The following is a 15541-nucleotide window of genomic DNA, read 5'->3' as shown; positions in this document are numbered from 1 at the left end:
AGGAAATGTCACCCAACAAATGTGGTACATAATACTGAAGCAACAGATTTATGCAATGATGTGAGTGGAAGCCCATTTAAAGCCAGGAGATAATATGGAATAAAATACAAGTTGTAAGCAAATTAGAAAAATATCATATTTATGCTGGCCCCTGTGAGCTTTACCACCAATCCCCTCCACGTATACCATCCTCACCTCTGAATGCTCATATTAAGCTTCTTTTGTCAAGAGAGAGACAGACACAGAAAAATTTGAGCTCTCTATTTCACTTTTAAAAAATAAAAGGAAAATGAAGTAGGAGACTAATTAAATTACAGAAATCATCCTGGCTATAAAGAATACTACTTTTGTACATCGGCATAAACAAGGTCAAAGAATTATAGGAATAGTGGCTTAAAACTTTCATCTCGTACACAAGTCAAACAAATTTCAATTTCATGAATGTCAACTCCTATCTGTTAGTAGAATAACTCTGTTAAATTAGAATGCTCTCTCATGAAAACATAGGTTACATTAGTGAAATCTTTTCTACTATTTCATTTAGAAAGCCAAAAATACAATACAAACAGTACTCACTACACACATTTAACATACACACACACACATATGCTGTGCTCCAAGTGCATTGTAAGATTTTTTTTAATGTTTTTCAACAAACAGACAACTACAAATGAAAATACAAAATCATGAGAACCAAACTTTTTTTCCTAAAACATTTCAACAGATAAAGTATTCAAAAATTTTGCACCAAATTTCTCAAACATGTATCCTGACAAAATATTCAGTCATGTCCAACTCTGAGTGACCCTGTGGACTGCAGCCTGCCAGGCTCCTCGGTCCATGAGATTCTCCAGGCAAGAATACTGGAGGAGGTTGCCCTGTCCTCCTGCAGGGGATCTTCCTGACCCAGGGATCAAATCCACCTTTCTTACCTCTAGCTGCACTGCCAGGTGGGTTCTTTACCACAAGCACCACCTGGGAACCCCATAATATATTTTAAGCTAGTGTTTGAGAAATGGTAATTTAAACAATTTGATATTATAAAAACACTACTTAAAACTTCAGAAAAAAACATACCACTTAAAAATTGATGGTATTTTTAGAATGACTCTTGAGAATTTTATTTTCCTATACAATACAAACCAATATGGCCCAAATACATGCAATATAATACTGGGCAGGTGGTATATTTAAATTGAAAGTGAAAGAAAGTGAAAGTTGCTCAGTCATGTCCAACTCTTTGTGACCCCATGGACTATACACTCCATGAAATTCTCCAGGCCAGAATATTGGAGTGGGTAGCCTTTCCCTTCTCCATGGGATCTTCCCAACCCAGGGATCAAACGCAGGTCTCCCGCATTGCAGGCAGATTCTTTACCAGCTGAGCCACATGGGAAGCCCGGTATATTTAAATTACTGAAGATTATATATAAAATATCAGTCAAAATTTAGCATCAACAGAAGTTATTCTTTGTGGCTGGTTATGTTATCTACATGTCTTTTAATTTTAATATTTTATATGCATTCTAATTAATAAAACATTTATACCTATAACATTGACAAAATTTTTTAAAAGGTCATAGTGTTTACTATTGGCGTGACAAGGAGATACAGATGGGACTGTCAAATTTATAATACAAGCAAGCAATATCTATTAAAATTAAAAATACATATAGTTTGACACAACAATTGTGCTACAGGTATTTATTCTACCCTCAATGGCACTCCATTCCAGTACCCTTGCCTGGAAAATCCCATGGACGGAGGAGCCTGGTAGACTGCAGTCCACGGGGTCGCGAAGAGTCAGACACGACTGAGCGACTCACTTCACTTCACTATATACAAAAATGGGCTTCCCTTGTGGCTCAGCTGGTAAAGAATCCGCCTTTAAAGAATTCAAAAGGCTTCCCTGGTGACACAGATGGTAAAGACTCTGCCTGCAATAAAGGAGACCAGGTTCAATCCCTGGGTCAGAAAGATCCCCTGGAGAAGGGAATGGCTACCCACTCCAGTATTCTTGCCTGGAGAATTTCATGGACAGAGGAGCCTGGTGGGGGCTACAGTCCATGGGATCACAAAGAATCAGACACAACTGAGCAACTAACACTTTTAATGAATTAAAAAGAAATAATATGCAGCTCAAAAGACAATAGCTCTAAGTATACTAACATGAAATGAATTCTAATATATTAAGAGAGGATTTTTGGACAATATGTATTAGACATAATTTTAGTTGCATGAGCAAATGCACAAAGAAAATGTCAATACATTCACGTCTAAATTTGGAAACCCACTTACAAAATTTTGAGGTTCCTTTTGGAGATTAACTAGGTAGCTTAGAAACAGCTAAGAGGTAAATACTTTTCAATTTTATATTCTTAGTAAATTTAATGTTATATGATTTTTGTGGGCTACATAGTTTTAAACATTAAATTTACAGAGGCAAAAATCTCCAACTGATTTTTCCAGATAAACTACTCAGAGAAATGGAATACATTTATGATAAGAACCTGGCATTCTTCTTCATGTGTATGTCTATGCATATGATTAGGAACATTTTAACAGAGTCAAATCCTATATATTTACAGATGAAGAAACAGAAGATCAGATGGACTCAGTAATTTCTGCAAGTCTCACAGCAATTATACAGTAGTACTGAAGGTTAAACTCAATTCTATTCAACTCCAAAGCCTATTCTCTTAACCAACATACAGTACACGCTCTTTAGTTACAACTAGGTATCTCTAAATGTTACTTTTAAATCAATATTCAATGCCAAATTGCCAAATTTAACCTTTCCCTCTTCCAACAACACAGTTTTCAAGTAGTTGGTGTCTTTTACAGTAAACGCCTTCATTGTTAAAATTCAACTATTTTTGCCAGCAAGGTTATGCTCAAAATCCTTCAGGCTAAGCTTAAGCAGTGAACTGATTCAATACATGAACTGAGAACTTAAGCTGGATTTAGAAAAGGCAGAGGAACCAGAGATCAAATTGCCAACATTCATCCGATCACGGAGAAAGCAAAAGAATTCCAAAATAATATCTACTTCATTGACTATGCCAAAAACCTTTGACTGTGTGGCTCACAACAAACTGTGGAACATTGTTAAAGAGGTGGAAGTACCAGACCACCTCATCCGTCTCCTGAAAACCTGTGTATGGGTTTAGAAGTAACAGTTAGAATCAGACATGGAAATACTGATTGGTTCAAAATTGGGAAAGGAGTATGATAAGGCTGTATATTGTCCCCCTGTTTATTTAATTTCTATGCAGAGTACATCACAAGAAATGCCAAGTTGGATGAATCACAAGCCTGAAGCAAGATTGCTGAGAGAAATATCAACAACCTCAGATAAGCAGATGATACCACTTTAATGGCCAAAAGTGAAGAGGAACTGAAGAGGCTCTTGATGAGGGTGAAAGAAGAGAGTGAAAAAGCTGGCTTAAACTCAACATTAAAAAAGAAAAAACAAAAAAACAAAAAAAACTAAGATCATGTCATCCACTCCCATTGCTTCATGGCAAACAGAAGTGGGGTAAGTGGGAACAGTGACAGACTTTTCTTGGGCTCCAAAATCACTGTAGACAGTATCAGCAGCCATGGCATTAAAGATGCTTGCTCCTTGGAAGGAAAGCTACGACAAACCTAAACAGCGTATTAAAAAGCAGAGTCCATATAGTCCACACAGTCCAGTATGCCAACAAAGTCCATACAGTCAAAGCTATGGCTTTTCCAGTAATCACATACGGATGTGAGAGTTGGACCATAAAGAAGGCCGACAGCCAAAGAACCGATGCCTTCAAATTGTGGTGCTGAGGAAGACTCTTGAGAATCCGCTGGACAGCAAGGAGATCAAACCAGTCAATCCTAAAGAAAATCAACCCTGAATATTCATGGGAAGGACTGATGCTGATGTTGAAGATATACAATACTTTGACCACTAGATATGAAGAGGTGACTCACTGGAAAAGACCCTGATGCTGGGAAATATTGTAGGCAAAAGGAGAAGAGGTGACAGAGGATGAAATGGTTTGATGGCATCACCAACTCAGTGGACATGAAATTGAGCAAACTCTGGGAGACAGTGGAGGACAGAGAAGCCTGGTGTGCTGCAGTCCATGGGGTCACGAAGAGTCAGACATGACTTAGCAATTGAACAAGAAGAACAACAAGAAATTCATAGCCATTTTCAGATTTATTTCAAAAGGCTTTCTGAAGCATTGACATTTTTTTTACCTTCTGAATTAGGCTGCTTTTGTTTTAAAAACTTGAAAAACAACATGCCAATTAGTTTGGTTATTAACACAGTAAGAGGAAGTGAGTCCTGTTTGATAGTGGTAGAAACTGATAGTTTCATATTCTTAACTCAGTTCATAGCTTCACAACTGCTTCTGAAGTGTGACTTTTATGAAGCCTCTTAACCCCTGGAAATTTCCTCTCTAAAAGTATAGCTGCAAAATGTACCATCCTCCATGGGATATTATGAGCTATTATTAATTAATGTTTTGTAAAGCACTTTGAGGCATGGTTTGAATGGTGCTACATCAATGCAAAGTATCAGTAAGCCACTTAAAAATTGTCACCTGCTCCAGGGACTTATGCAAAGCCTGTAGTTTGCTTATAATGAAGCTGACTCTCGTGATTTTTTTTTTTTTTTGAGGTCTGTCAGGGTGGAGTTTATTAAAGCAACACTTTAATAAGGTTATTTGTGAGCTTAATGGAATAATAAAGGTTCATAAATACCATAAAATATCAATTATTTGGGCAGATTACTTGATTTTTATTAATTAACTGTGGTCAAACATACCTGAGCCTATGTACCTTCTCTGTGCTGCTCAGGGATCAGCAGGTTGCTCACTGATGATGCTGAAAGAAGCTGGTCAGGAAACAGAAAAGGGCGGAGCCCTGGAAGCAGCCCTCTGGTTGAAACTGGGAGGTCTGGAACCTTCATTCCCTAAACTCTTGTGTGTCCCCTCTCTCCTGGAGAAGGCCAAGTCCTAAGGCACAGCTTTAATATCCATTAACTGTCCAAAAGGAAAGAAAAACAAGCCATGAGCTTGAGCTCAATTTTAGTCCATTTAGACTTTTAGACTAATTCTGAAAGACTCCAAAAGAGATAAACTTCCATTTCTCTGCTGTGCTTCATCTAAAGTAAACCCACAGGTCTGTTCATCCACTCAACCACACCCTCAGAAAATAAAGTAGTGACTTTATCTTAGCCATTTTTCCATGGCATGTGATCTTCCCTTGTCCACCCATTAAATAAGACTTCACAGCTGCTATGACTAATATCTATACAAAAGAATATGTTCAGCTGTAATTTGAGAAAAAATTCAAGGTAATGTTTTTCAGTAATATGCAAGAGAAAATACTGAATTATGATCTCCAGTCTCTGCTCTTGCCCTGGAACTTAAAAATGTAATTTGTGGCTCAGACAGTAAAGAATCCTCCTGCAATGTGGGAGACTACAGTTCGATCTCTGGGTCAGGAAGATCCCCTGGAGAAAGGAACAGCAACCAACTCCAGAACTCATGCCTGGAGAATTCCATGGACAGAGGAGCCTGGCAGGCTACATACAGTCCATGGGATCATAAAGAGTCAGACACAACTGAGTGACTAACACACTCAAGACACAACTGCTATACATTTAATTTCCCTGCTAAATGAGATGACTTTGTCATAGTTTATATGCTCACAGATTCAGATTTGTTACCATAATTGTTTACTTTAGCATAGTCATTGCTTATAAATTTAAACAGATGGGTTTCATTTAAGAAAATTAAGACAAAACATTCAAGAATAGTTCTGTTTATAAAAATAACATGTGGTCTTACAAATAATTAAGAAAATGGTTTGCTTAAAAATCTTGGCAAAATTTAAAATGTAGTAGAAAATAAAGGCACTAGTATGTTCAACCTCCAAAGTAAGACTTTAAGTTAGTCAAATAAATATTGAAGAGGCATTTCTGGTAAAAATTAAAGAAATCAAAGAGAAATTCATTTTTAAATAAGGATATTTTATATTATTGAAAGCTTTGCTTATTATAAGAAAACTTTACACTGTCATAAAATTAAATTAAACTTATAAAAATTCAGAAATTTCTATTGAGGATGGTATTTCCTATTGAAGATAGCATTGAGAAAAGTATTAATAGCTATGAGTCTTTCTGGAAGTAAATAACTGAAAATCATCATCAAAAAATTTAGTTGTACTATTTTCTAGATAAAACAGAAATTCTGTCATACTCCCTGAAAATACACTTATTTACATTTTCCTATACTTTCTACTAGTAAGGGTGTTGTCTGAATTCCAAAACAAAACTGACACTTACTCTGCAATTCTGTCCAATCCTGTGAACTAGTTTGAATGTTTGAACATTAATTTTATCCTCTGTTCAAATATTCAAACTACTTCACAGGAAAAAAAAACTTTTTAATGTAACAAAGGTTAAAAAATATATATACTTTTAGATGGATTTTAAGAGCTAAACCATATATTCATTAAAGCAGAAGAAAAAAAAAAAGATTGAAATGTAAACGACCAAAACGAAAACAAGCAAATATTACCTATTTTTTTAATAAAGTTGAGATATATTACTAATATCAGACAAAATCTTTAAAACAAACAAGGAAAAAAAACTTACAATTTGTGGTAGGTTGTAAATATCTCCATGATATACTGCACCTCCTTACATGAATAAAAGCTTATTTCCCCTACCCCTTCAAACTGGGCTGGACTTGTGTCCTGCTGTGACCAATAACCTGTAGGAAGTGATGCTGGGTGGGCTGCCGAGCTCAGGCAGGTACAGTCTTGTGAATTCTGCCCTCACTTTCTTGAACCTCTGAGACCACACTGGTGTGAATCATCTTAATCCAGTTTCCTGAAGAATGGAGCGCTACTTAGTGGAGATCCCAGAAATGACCAGCTCCAACTGCCAGACAGATTCTGAGACCTGCATGGATCCTCCGGGTCCATTCTAGCCATCAGATAGCCGCAGCCTCTTAAATAGTCCCAAGATAGAAAAGCGCAAAAATTGAGCAGGTTGCCAACCACAACACAGAAAATAGTAAAGCACTGTTATTTCATTAAGTTTGAGGTGGTTTAATAGGCAGTGATAGATAACTAAAGCAGCATCTTGGAGATTGTACTAACTTATAAACATGGCACCAAGAAGTGAAATCTACACTATTGCCTCTTAGATCCAGGCGGGTGTCCTGCCTTCCTCTGACCAAAAGGGTAGGTGAGAATGACAGAGCCTAGAACTTGAGACCTTGTATCTCTTCCTCCAAGCCTCTTAGAACCCTGAGACTATATTGATTGCAAAAACCCAATCCAGCCAACTGGAAGAACACAAACCACATGAGGGACAACAGCTCCACCTTTGCCAACACCAGCGCCGCCTGCCAGACAGACGAAGTGAAGCCACCCAGCAGACCCAATCCAGCCATCAAATGCCTGCAGCCACAGAATCGCTGCCAAGCTGGGCCAGGAGAAGAATCCCCTGAAGAAAACTCTGTATACAACCACCACAGAACAGACAGGAGAATATTCATAGCTCTGCTGTTCATAAAAGCTAAATAAATATAAAGGGAAAGGGAGAAAAAGTGAAGTCACTCAGTCGTGTCCGACTTTTTGCGACCCCATGGACTGTAACTTGCCAGGGACCTCTGTCCATGGAATTCTCCAGGCAAGAGTACTGGAGTGGGTTGCCATTTCCTTCTCCAGGGGATCTTCCTGACCCAGGGATTGAACCTGAGTCTCCCGCATTGCAGGCAGATGCTTTACCATCTGAGCCACCAGGGAAGCCCAAAATATAAAGGGAGGTGTCATCATAGTGGAACAGATAAAGAATCGTAGTTATGATAAAATGTAGGCACACCCCATAGGGCTGAAAATGAATGAACTAAAAAGGTTCTGTCAGGTGATGTCAGTGAGATGGCAGAGTAGGGAACCTCACCCTCATCTCTCCACAGGATAATAATAGCCGGACAACTATCTGCAAACAGAAACAGCCCGAGGAGAACTCTGGACTCTAGTCATAATGCTAAAGCAGTGCAGTAAAGGAAAAAATAAATAAATCAATAAATAAGAACCACAAAGAACAGGTAGGAAGAAAGGTTTCCTCTCACCTGCATCATCCTGCCCCCCAGGATGGCACAGCTCGGCATCCAGAGGGTCCCCTTCACTGGAGGGTTCCATGGGCCAGGCAGGCAGGAAAGTAAAGCAGAGTGAGCTTCCTCCTTCCCCAACCTTTCTGGGCGCTGCCTGCAGGAGCTGTTTCATCCCAGCCAGACCACAGGGACGATGGGCACAGCAGGGCAACTGGAGACACCGAGAAGAAAAGAAGGGACATGAGAAGGGCTGGGCGACATCACGGCCCCTGTGGAGTGCTCTCAGGAGACCACAATATCTGAGGGGACCATCTGCCATGGGCCTGAGCAGCGCTCGTGTCCACCACAGACCCCCTACAACTCTCACAGTCTGGACCTGGGAGTGGACACCTCTGAGGGGGCTGCTGGTTAATAGCCACTGCACCTGCTGCAGATCCCCTGAAGCTTTCATCGCCAAAGGAGCCACAGTTTTTGTTCTCAGAGATGCCAGCTGCCTGAGCCAGTAGAACCCCCCTCCCTGGACCAGAAAAGCCCCAGCAAGGAGCCCACAGGCACCCCAGCACGAAGATCCAGCACAGGTGAGGCTGGCCCTATGGGACTCACCATTGGCTCTAGTGCTATAAACACACTTTTATCCTATGATCCAGTAGCCACGTTCCCTGGTAGCCACCCCAGAGAGCTGAAAACAGGTCCAGAAAACCTGCACACAGGTGTTTAAAGAAATTTTATTCATAATTCTCCAAATGTAGAAGCAACCAAGACATCCTTCAGTAGAAGAATGAATGAATAAACCATGGTACATCCAGACAATGGAATATCATTCAGCATGAAAAAGAAATGAGCTATCAAGCCATGAGAAGACATGGGGGGTGGGGGTTAGTCACTCAGTCATGTCTGATTCTTGCAACCCCATGGACTGTAGCCTGCCAGGCTCCTCTGTCCATGGGATTCTCCAGGCAAGAACCCTGGAGTGGGTTGCCATTTCCTTCTCCAGGGGATCTTCCTGACCCAGGAATTGAACCCAGGTGTCCTGCGCTGCAGGCAGAGTCTTTACCAACTGAGCTAAGTGAAGACATGAGGGAAACATAAGTGCACTAAGTGAAGAAGCCAATCTCTAAAGATGACATACTGTATGACTCCAACTATACGACATTCTGGACAAGACAAAACTGTAGAGACACTTAAAAGAGGTTGGGTTAGGGCAGGAAGCATGAATAGGCAGAGCCCAGAAAATTCTTAAGGCAGTGAAAATACACTATAATGACACCATAATGATGGATACATGTAATTATACATTTGTCCAAACCCATAGACGGTACACCACCAAGAGTGAACCATAATGTGTACTATGGACTTTGAATGATTATTATGTGTGAATGTAGTTCATCAGTTGTAACAAATGTACCACTCCGATGGGGGATGTTGATAACGGGGAGGCTACCCAGTGAGGGGCCAAGGGTATATGAGAAACTTCTATACCTTCCCCTTCATTATGCTGTAAACCAAAAGCTGCTTTAAAAAAATAAACTCTTAAAAAAATAAATGGCCAAAGGACCTAAATACACATTTCTCAAAAGAAGAAATTCAAATGGCTAATAAGTAGATGCAAAGATACTCACAATCTCTATTCATCAGGGAAATACAAGTCAAAACCACACGTTATCACCTCACCTGACTATCACTAGTCAACATGCTAGTATAAAAATTACGAAAGATAAATATTGATGAGGATGTGGAGGAGGGAACACTTTGTACACTGTTGCTGGGGATGTAAATTGGTACAGACATTATGGAGAACAGTATGCAGGTTGTTTAAAAGCTTAAAACTGGAAATGACATGATCCAGCAACTCCTCTTCTGTGTACATATCAAAAATATTTGAAATTAGCATTTTGAAGAGATATTTGTACCCCTATGCTAATTGAAGCATTATGTACAATAACCAAGTTACGGAAACAACCAACGTGTCTATGAAAGGATTAAAAATGTGAGATATAGATATATATAAGTATATGTCGCTGTATCTTCTCTATAATACATACACACACATACATATTTCCAAAGGAATATTATTCAGCCTTACAGAAGAAAAACCCTGCCATTTGCAATAACATGGGTAGAGCTATGTGAAATTATAGTGCTGTGAACATTATGTTCACAGGACGTTATGCTAAGTGAAACAAGCAAGACATAAGAAGCAAAATACTGCATGATCTTACCTTGGGGAATGTAAATAGTCAAATTCACAAAAGTAAAGTAGAATGGTGATTGCCAGGGGATGGCAGAGGGAGAAATGGGATGATTTTGATCAAAAGGTTATAAATTTTGAGTTACACAAGCTGAATAAATTATAGAGATGCAATGTACAGCTTGATGAGTATAGACAATGATAAAAAATTGCATATTTGAAATTTTCCAAGATGATATCTCTTAAATTTTCTGGACCTATGCACACAAAATAGTAACCATGTAGAGGTGACACATATGTTACTTAACTTGACTGTGATCTTTTCTCAGTGTACAAGACATATATCAAAATATTAAGTTGCATACTTCAAATATTTACAATCTGTGTATATCAAAGATATCTCAGTAAAGTTGTTTATTAAAAAAAGGTTTCTAAGTAGATGACTTCAGTCATTAAAAGCAATCCTCAACAACCAAACAATATGTAAAAGTTACATGTGCTAATGTCACCTCTTTTGAGATACTCACATTCTAAAAGGAGAATGGCAAAATAAATGACATTTTAGAAGATATACAGAAAAATGTTAAACTACACTATCATTTATTAGAAACAATGATTATTTCTATTTAGAATTTTGTTTCTTTATACATGTTCACTATGAAAATGTTAAAGCTAGAATAAAATAAAGAAAATAAGCAGTCACCTATAATCACAACCCAGAGATAACACTCAATCAGTTCAGTTAAATAGTTCAGTCATGTCCAACTCTTTGTAACCCCATGGACTGCAACACATCAGATTTCCCTGTCCATCAGCAACTCCTGGAGCTTGCTCAAACTCATGTCCATCGAATTGGTGATGCCATCCAACCATCTTATCCATTGTCGCCCCCTTCTCCTCCTGCCTTCAAACTTTCCCAGCATCAGGGTCTTCTCCAATGAGTCAGTTTTACATATCAGATGGCGAAAGTATTGGAGTTTCAGCTTCAGCATCAGTCCTTACAATGAATATTCAGGAGTGATTTCCCTTAGGAAGGACTGGTTGGATTTCCTTGCAGTCCAAGGGACTCTCAAGAGTCTTCTCCAACACCACAATTCAAGAGCATCAATTCTTCAACAATCACTTTCCTTATAGTCCCAACTGTCACATCCACACATGACTACTGGAAAAATCATAATTAGATGGACCTTTGTTGGCAAAGTAATGTCTCTTCTATTTAATATTCTTTCTACGTTGGTCATAGCTTTTCTTCCAAGGAGCAAGTGTCTTTTAACTTTATGGCTGCAGTCACCATGTGCAGTGACTTTGGAGCCCCCCAAATTAAAGTTTCTTACTGTTACCATTGTTTCCCCATCTATTTGTCATGAAGTGAGGGGACCGGATGCCATGATCTTAGTTTTTTGAATGTGGGGTTTAAGCTGACTTTTTCATTCTCTTCTTTCACTTTCATCAAGAGGCTCTTTAGTTCCTCTTCGCTTTCTGACATAAGGATGGTGTCATCTGTATATCTGAGGTTATTTATATATCTCACAGCAATCTTGATTCCAGCTTGTGTTTCATCCAGTCTGGCAATTCACATGATGTACAGTGCATATAAGTTAAATAAGCAGGGTGACAATACACAACCATGATGTACTCCTTTTTCGATTTGGAACCAGTCTGTTGTTCCATGTCCAGTTCTAAAAGTTCCTTCTTGACCTGCATACAGATTTCTCAGGAGGCAGGTCATGTGATCTAGTATTCCTATATCTTGAAGAATTTATCACAGTTTGATTAATCAAAGGCTTTGGCATAGTCAATAAACCAGAAGTAGATGATTTTCTGGAACTCTCTTGCTTTCTCGATGATCCAACGGGTGTAGGCCAATTTGATCTCTGGTTCCTCTGCCTTTTCTAATTCCAGTTTGAACATCTGGAAGTTCACAGTTCACGTACTGTTAAAGCCTGGCTTGGAGAATTTTGAGCATTACTTTGCTAGTGTGTGAGAGGAGTGCAATTGTGTTGTAGTTTAAACATTCTTTGGTATTGCCTTTCTGTGGGATTGGAATGAAAACTGATCTTTTCCAGTCCTGTGTCCCCTGGTGAGTTTTCCAAATTTGCTGGCATATTGAGTGCAGCACTTTCACAGCATCATCCTTTAGGACTTGAAATAGCTCAACTGGAATTCCATCACCTCCACTAGCTTTGTTTGTAGTGATGCTTCCCTAAGGCTCACTTGACTTCACATTCCAGGATGTCTGGCTCTAGGTGAGTGATCACACCATTGTGGTTAGCTGGGTCATGAACGGAAGAGGTTATAGTTACAGGGGGAAGATTGGTTAGGGGAGGGATAGATCGGGAGTTTGGTATGGACATGTGAACATTGCTATATAGAAAGTGGACAACCTACAGTATAGCACAGGGGACTCTGCTGAATACTCTGTAATAACCTAAATGGGGAAAGAAGAACAGATATATATATATATATATATATATATATATATGTATAAATGAGGGGACACAGGAGGCACGCAGATCACGAGAAGCCCTGTGGGTTGTTGTATGGAACTTTAAGGAACTGGAGAATCATTGAGGGATTTGAGGAGAGAAGTGAGAGATAAATTAACATATATGAATAGTGAAAGTGAAAGTTTCTCAGTCATGTCTGACTTTTTGTGACCTCGTGGACTATACAGTTCATGGAATTCTCCAGGCCAGAATACTGGAGTGGATAGCCTTTCCCTTCTCCAGGGGATCTTCCCCAACCCAGGGATCAAACCCAGGTCTCCTGCATTACAGGCAGATTCATTATCAGCTGAGACACCAGGGAGGCCCCAAACATATATGAAAAGGACTTCTCTAGATCCTGTGCTGAGACTCGCTCATGTGGAAAAACGTAGAAACTGGAAGAGCGATCAAGGGATGCCCCAGTGATGTAACCAAAGACACCATGAGCCTGGACCAAAACCCAGCAGGTGGAAGTGGCAAAAGGTAACTGTATTTCTCACTATATATAAAAAAAGAACTCATTACTGACTGGATGTGGTATATATCAATAAAAGAAAGAGAGGAGACAAAGACAGCACCAAGGTTTATGACTAGACAATCAGAAGAGAACCGCCAATAATGAGAAATTCTCAGGTAGGAAATGCTAAGGAAAGAGCAAATGTAGCTTCAGAATATTTAAAACTTTCGATAGCATACCCTTAAAAATAGCTTTGAAATAGCTGTGACACCAAAATCTAAACATATTTTATAAAGCATGATAAGGAAAACAAAAAATAAAGCACAAAATATATCACTCAGTCTTATAAAAGAATTAACGCTAAAAGATTTCATTTTCTCTAGCTTTATTGAGATCTATTTGACATATAAAATTGTGTACGTTTACAGATTGTAATGTGATGATTTAATATACACCGTTTTTCCCTCATGAAATGATTACAATGTTTAGTTCTGAGGTTAATCCATTACCTCTCTTAGAAACAAAACAACTAGCCCAAAATGGAGCTATTTATGTTAAGTCCAACATCACCAGAGACTTAATTAGTTTCAGCTCTCCTAGAATTGGAATCTTAGAGCAGTTAGTCAGGGATGCCTGATCAGCACCAGCAAGGTCATCTGCCCAACACACACCCGCCATCCCCTATAGAGAAGATAACCTTCCAACAAGCAACCTGCTTTTTTGCCTAGTACAATATAACATCATTGTTCTCATTGCTTTCTATCAATAAGTCTTTCATTTTGTACAGATCCTTGAAGCTTCTTTCTATCTGTTAGATTGGATTCTGTCCAGTTCATAAATTATTGAATAAAACCAAAGAGATCTTTAAAATTCATTCGGTTGAATTTTGTTTCTTAACATCTCACATAGCTCCACTTTTACGCCTGTGACGATAAGAGGTAAGATCTACTCTTTGGTAACTCTAAAGTATACAATGTAGTACTGTTAACTATATTAACTATACTTTAAATTAGATCCCCAGAAGTTAACCATCTCATAACTGCACATTAGTACATTTTGGTCAATGCCTTTCTATTTCTCCTGCGTCCCAGAACCTGGTGACCACCAATCTACTCTGTGTATGAGTTCAACATTTTGAGATTCCACATATAAGCTAGAGCGCACGATACTTGTCTTCTGCCTTATCACACTTAGCATAATGCCCTTCAGATCCATCTATGTGGCTTCAAATGGCAGCAGTTCTTTCTCATGGCTGATATTCCACTGCATATATAAACCAGATTTTCTTCATACAATCACTCATCAGTGGACATTTTAGTTGTTTCCAAGTCTTGACTATAGCAACTAATGCTTGAATGAACGTGGTAATATAGATATCTCTTTAAAATAAGTATTCACTTCATTCAAGTAAATAGCAAGAAGTGGTATGGCCAGATGATAAGGTAATTCCACAGTTTATTGTGATCCACACGGTCAAAGCTTTGGTGTAGGCAATAAAGCAGAAGATCTCTCTTGCTTTCTCAATGATCCAAAGAATGGTGGCAATTTGATCTCTGGTTCCTCTGCCTTTTCTAATTCCAGTTTGAACATCTGGAAGTACACAGTTCATGTACTGTTAAAGCCTGGCTTGGAGAATTTTGAGCATTACTTTGCTAGCAGCGTGTGAGAGGAGTGCAATTGTGCAGTACTTTGAACATTTTTAGCACTGTCTTTCTTTGGGATTGGAATGAAAACTGACCTTTTCCAGTCCTGTGGTCACTGCTGAGTTTTCCAAATTTGCTGGCATGTTGAGTGTAGCACTTTCACAGCATCATCTTTTAGGACTTGAAATAGCTCAACTGGAATTCCATCACCTCCACTAGCTTTGTTCATAGTGATGTTTCCTAAGGCTCACTTGACTTCACATTCCAGGATGTCTGGCTCTAGGTGAGTGATCACACCATTGTGGTTATCTGGGTCATGAACATTTTTTTGTATAGCTCTTCTTCTGTGTATTCTTGCCACTCCTTCTTAGTATCTTCTGCTTCTGTTAGGTTCATACCATTTCTGTCCTTTATTGAGCCCATCTTTGCATGAAATGCTCCCTTAGTATCTCTAATTTTCTTGAAGTGATCTCTAGTCTGTCCTATTCTATTTTTTCCTCTATTTCTTTTCACTCATCACTGAGGAAGGCTTTCTTATCTCTCCTTGCTATACTTTGGGACTCTGCATTCAAATGGGAATATCTTTCCTTTTCTCCTTTGCCTTTAGCTTCTCTTCTTTTCTCAGCTATTTGTAAGGCCAACTCAGACAACCA

The sequence above is a fragment of the Odocoileus virginianus genome, chromosome 11, assembly GCF_023699985.2.
Source record: "Odocoileus virginianus isolate 20LAN1187 ecotype Illinois chromosome 11, Ovbor_1.2, whole genome shotgun sequence".
In the NCBI taxonomy this organism is placed as follows: Eukaryota; Metazoa; Chordata; class Mammalia; order Artiodactyla; family Cervidae; genus Odocoileus; species Odocoileus virginianus.
The sequence above is the reverse complement of the archived record's forward strand: the minus strand, read 5'-3'. Positions refer to the sequence as shown.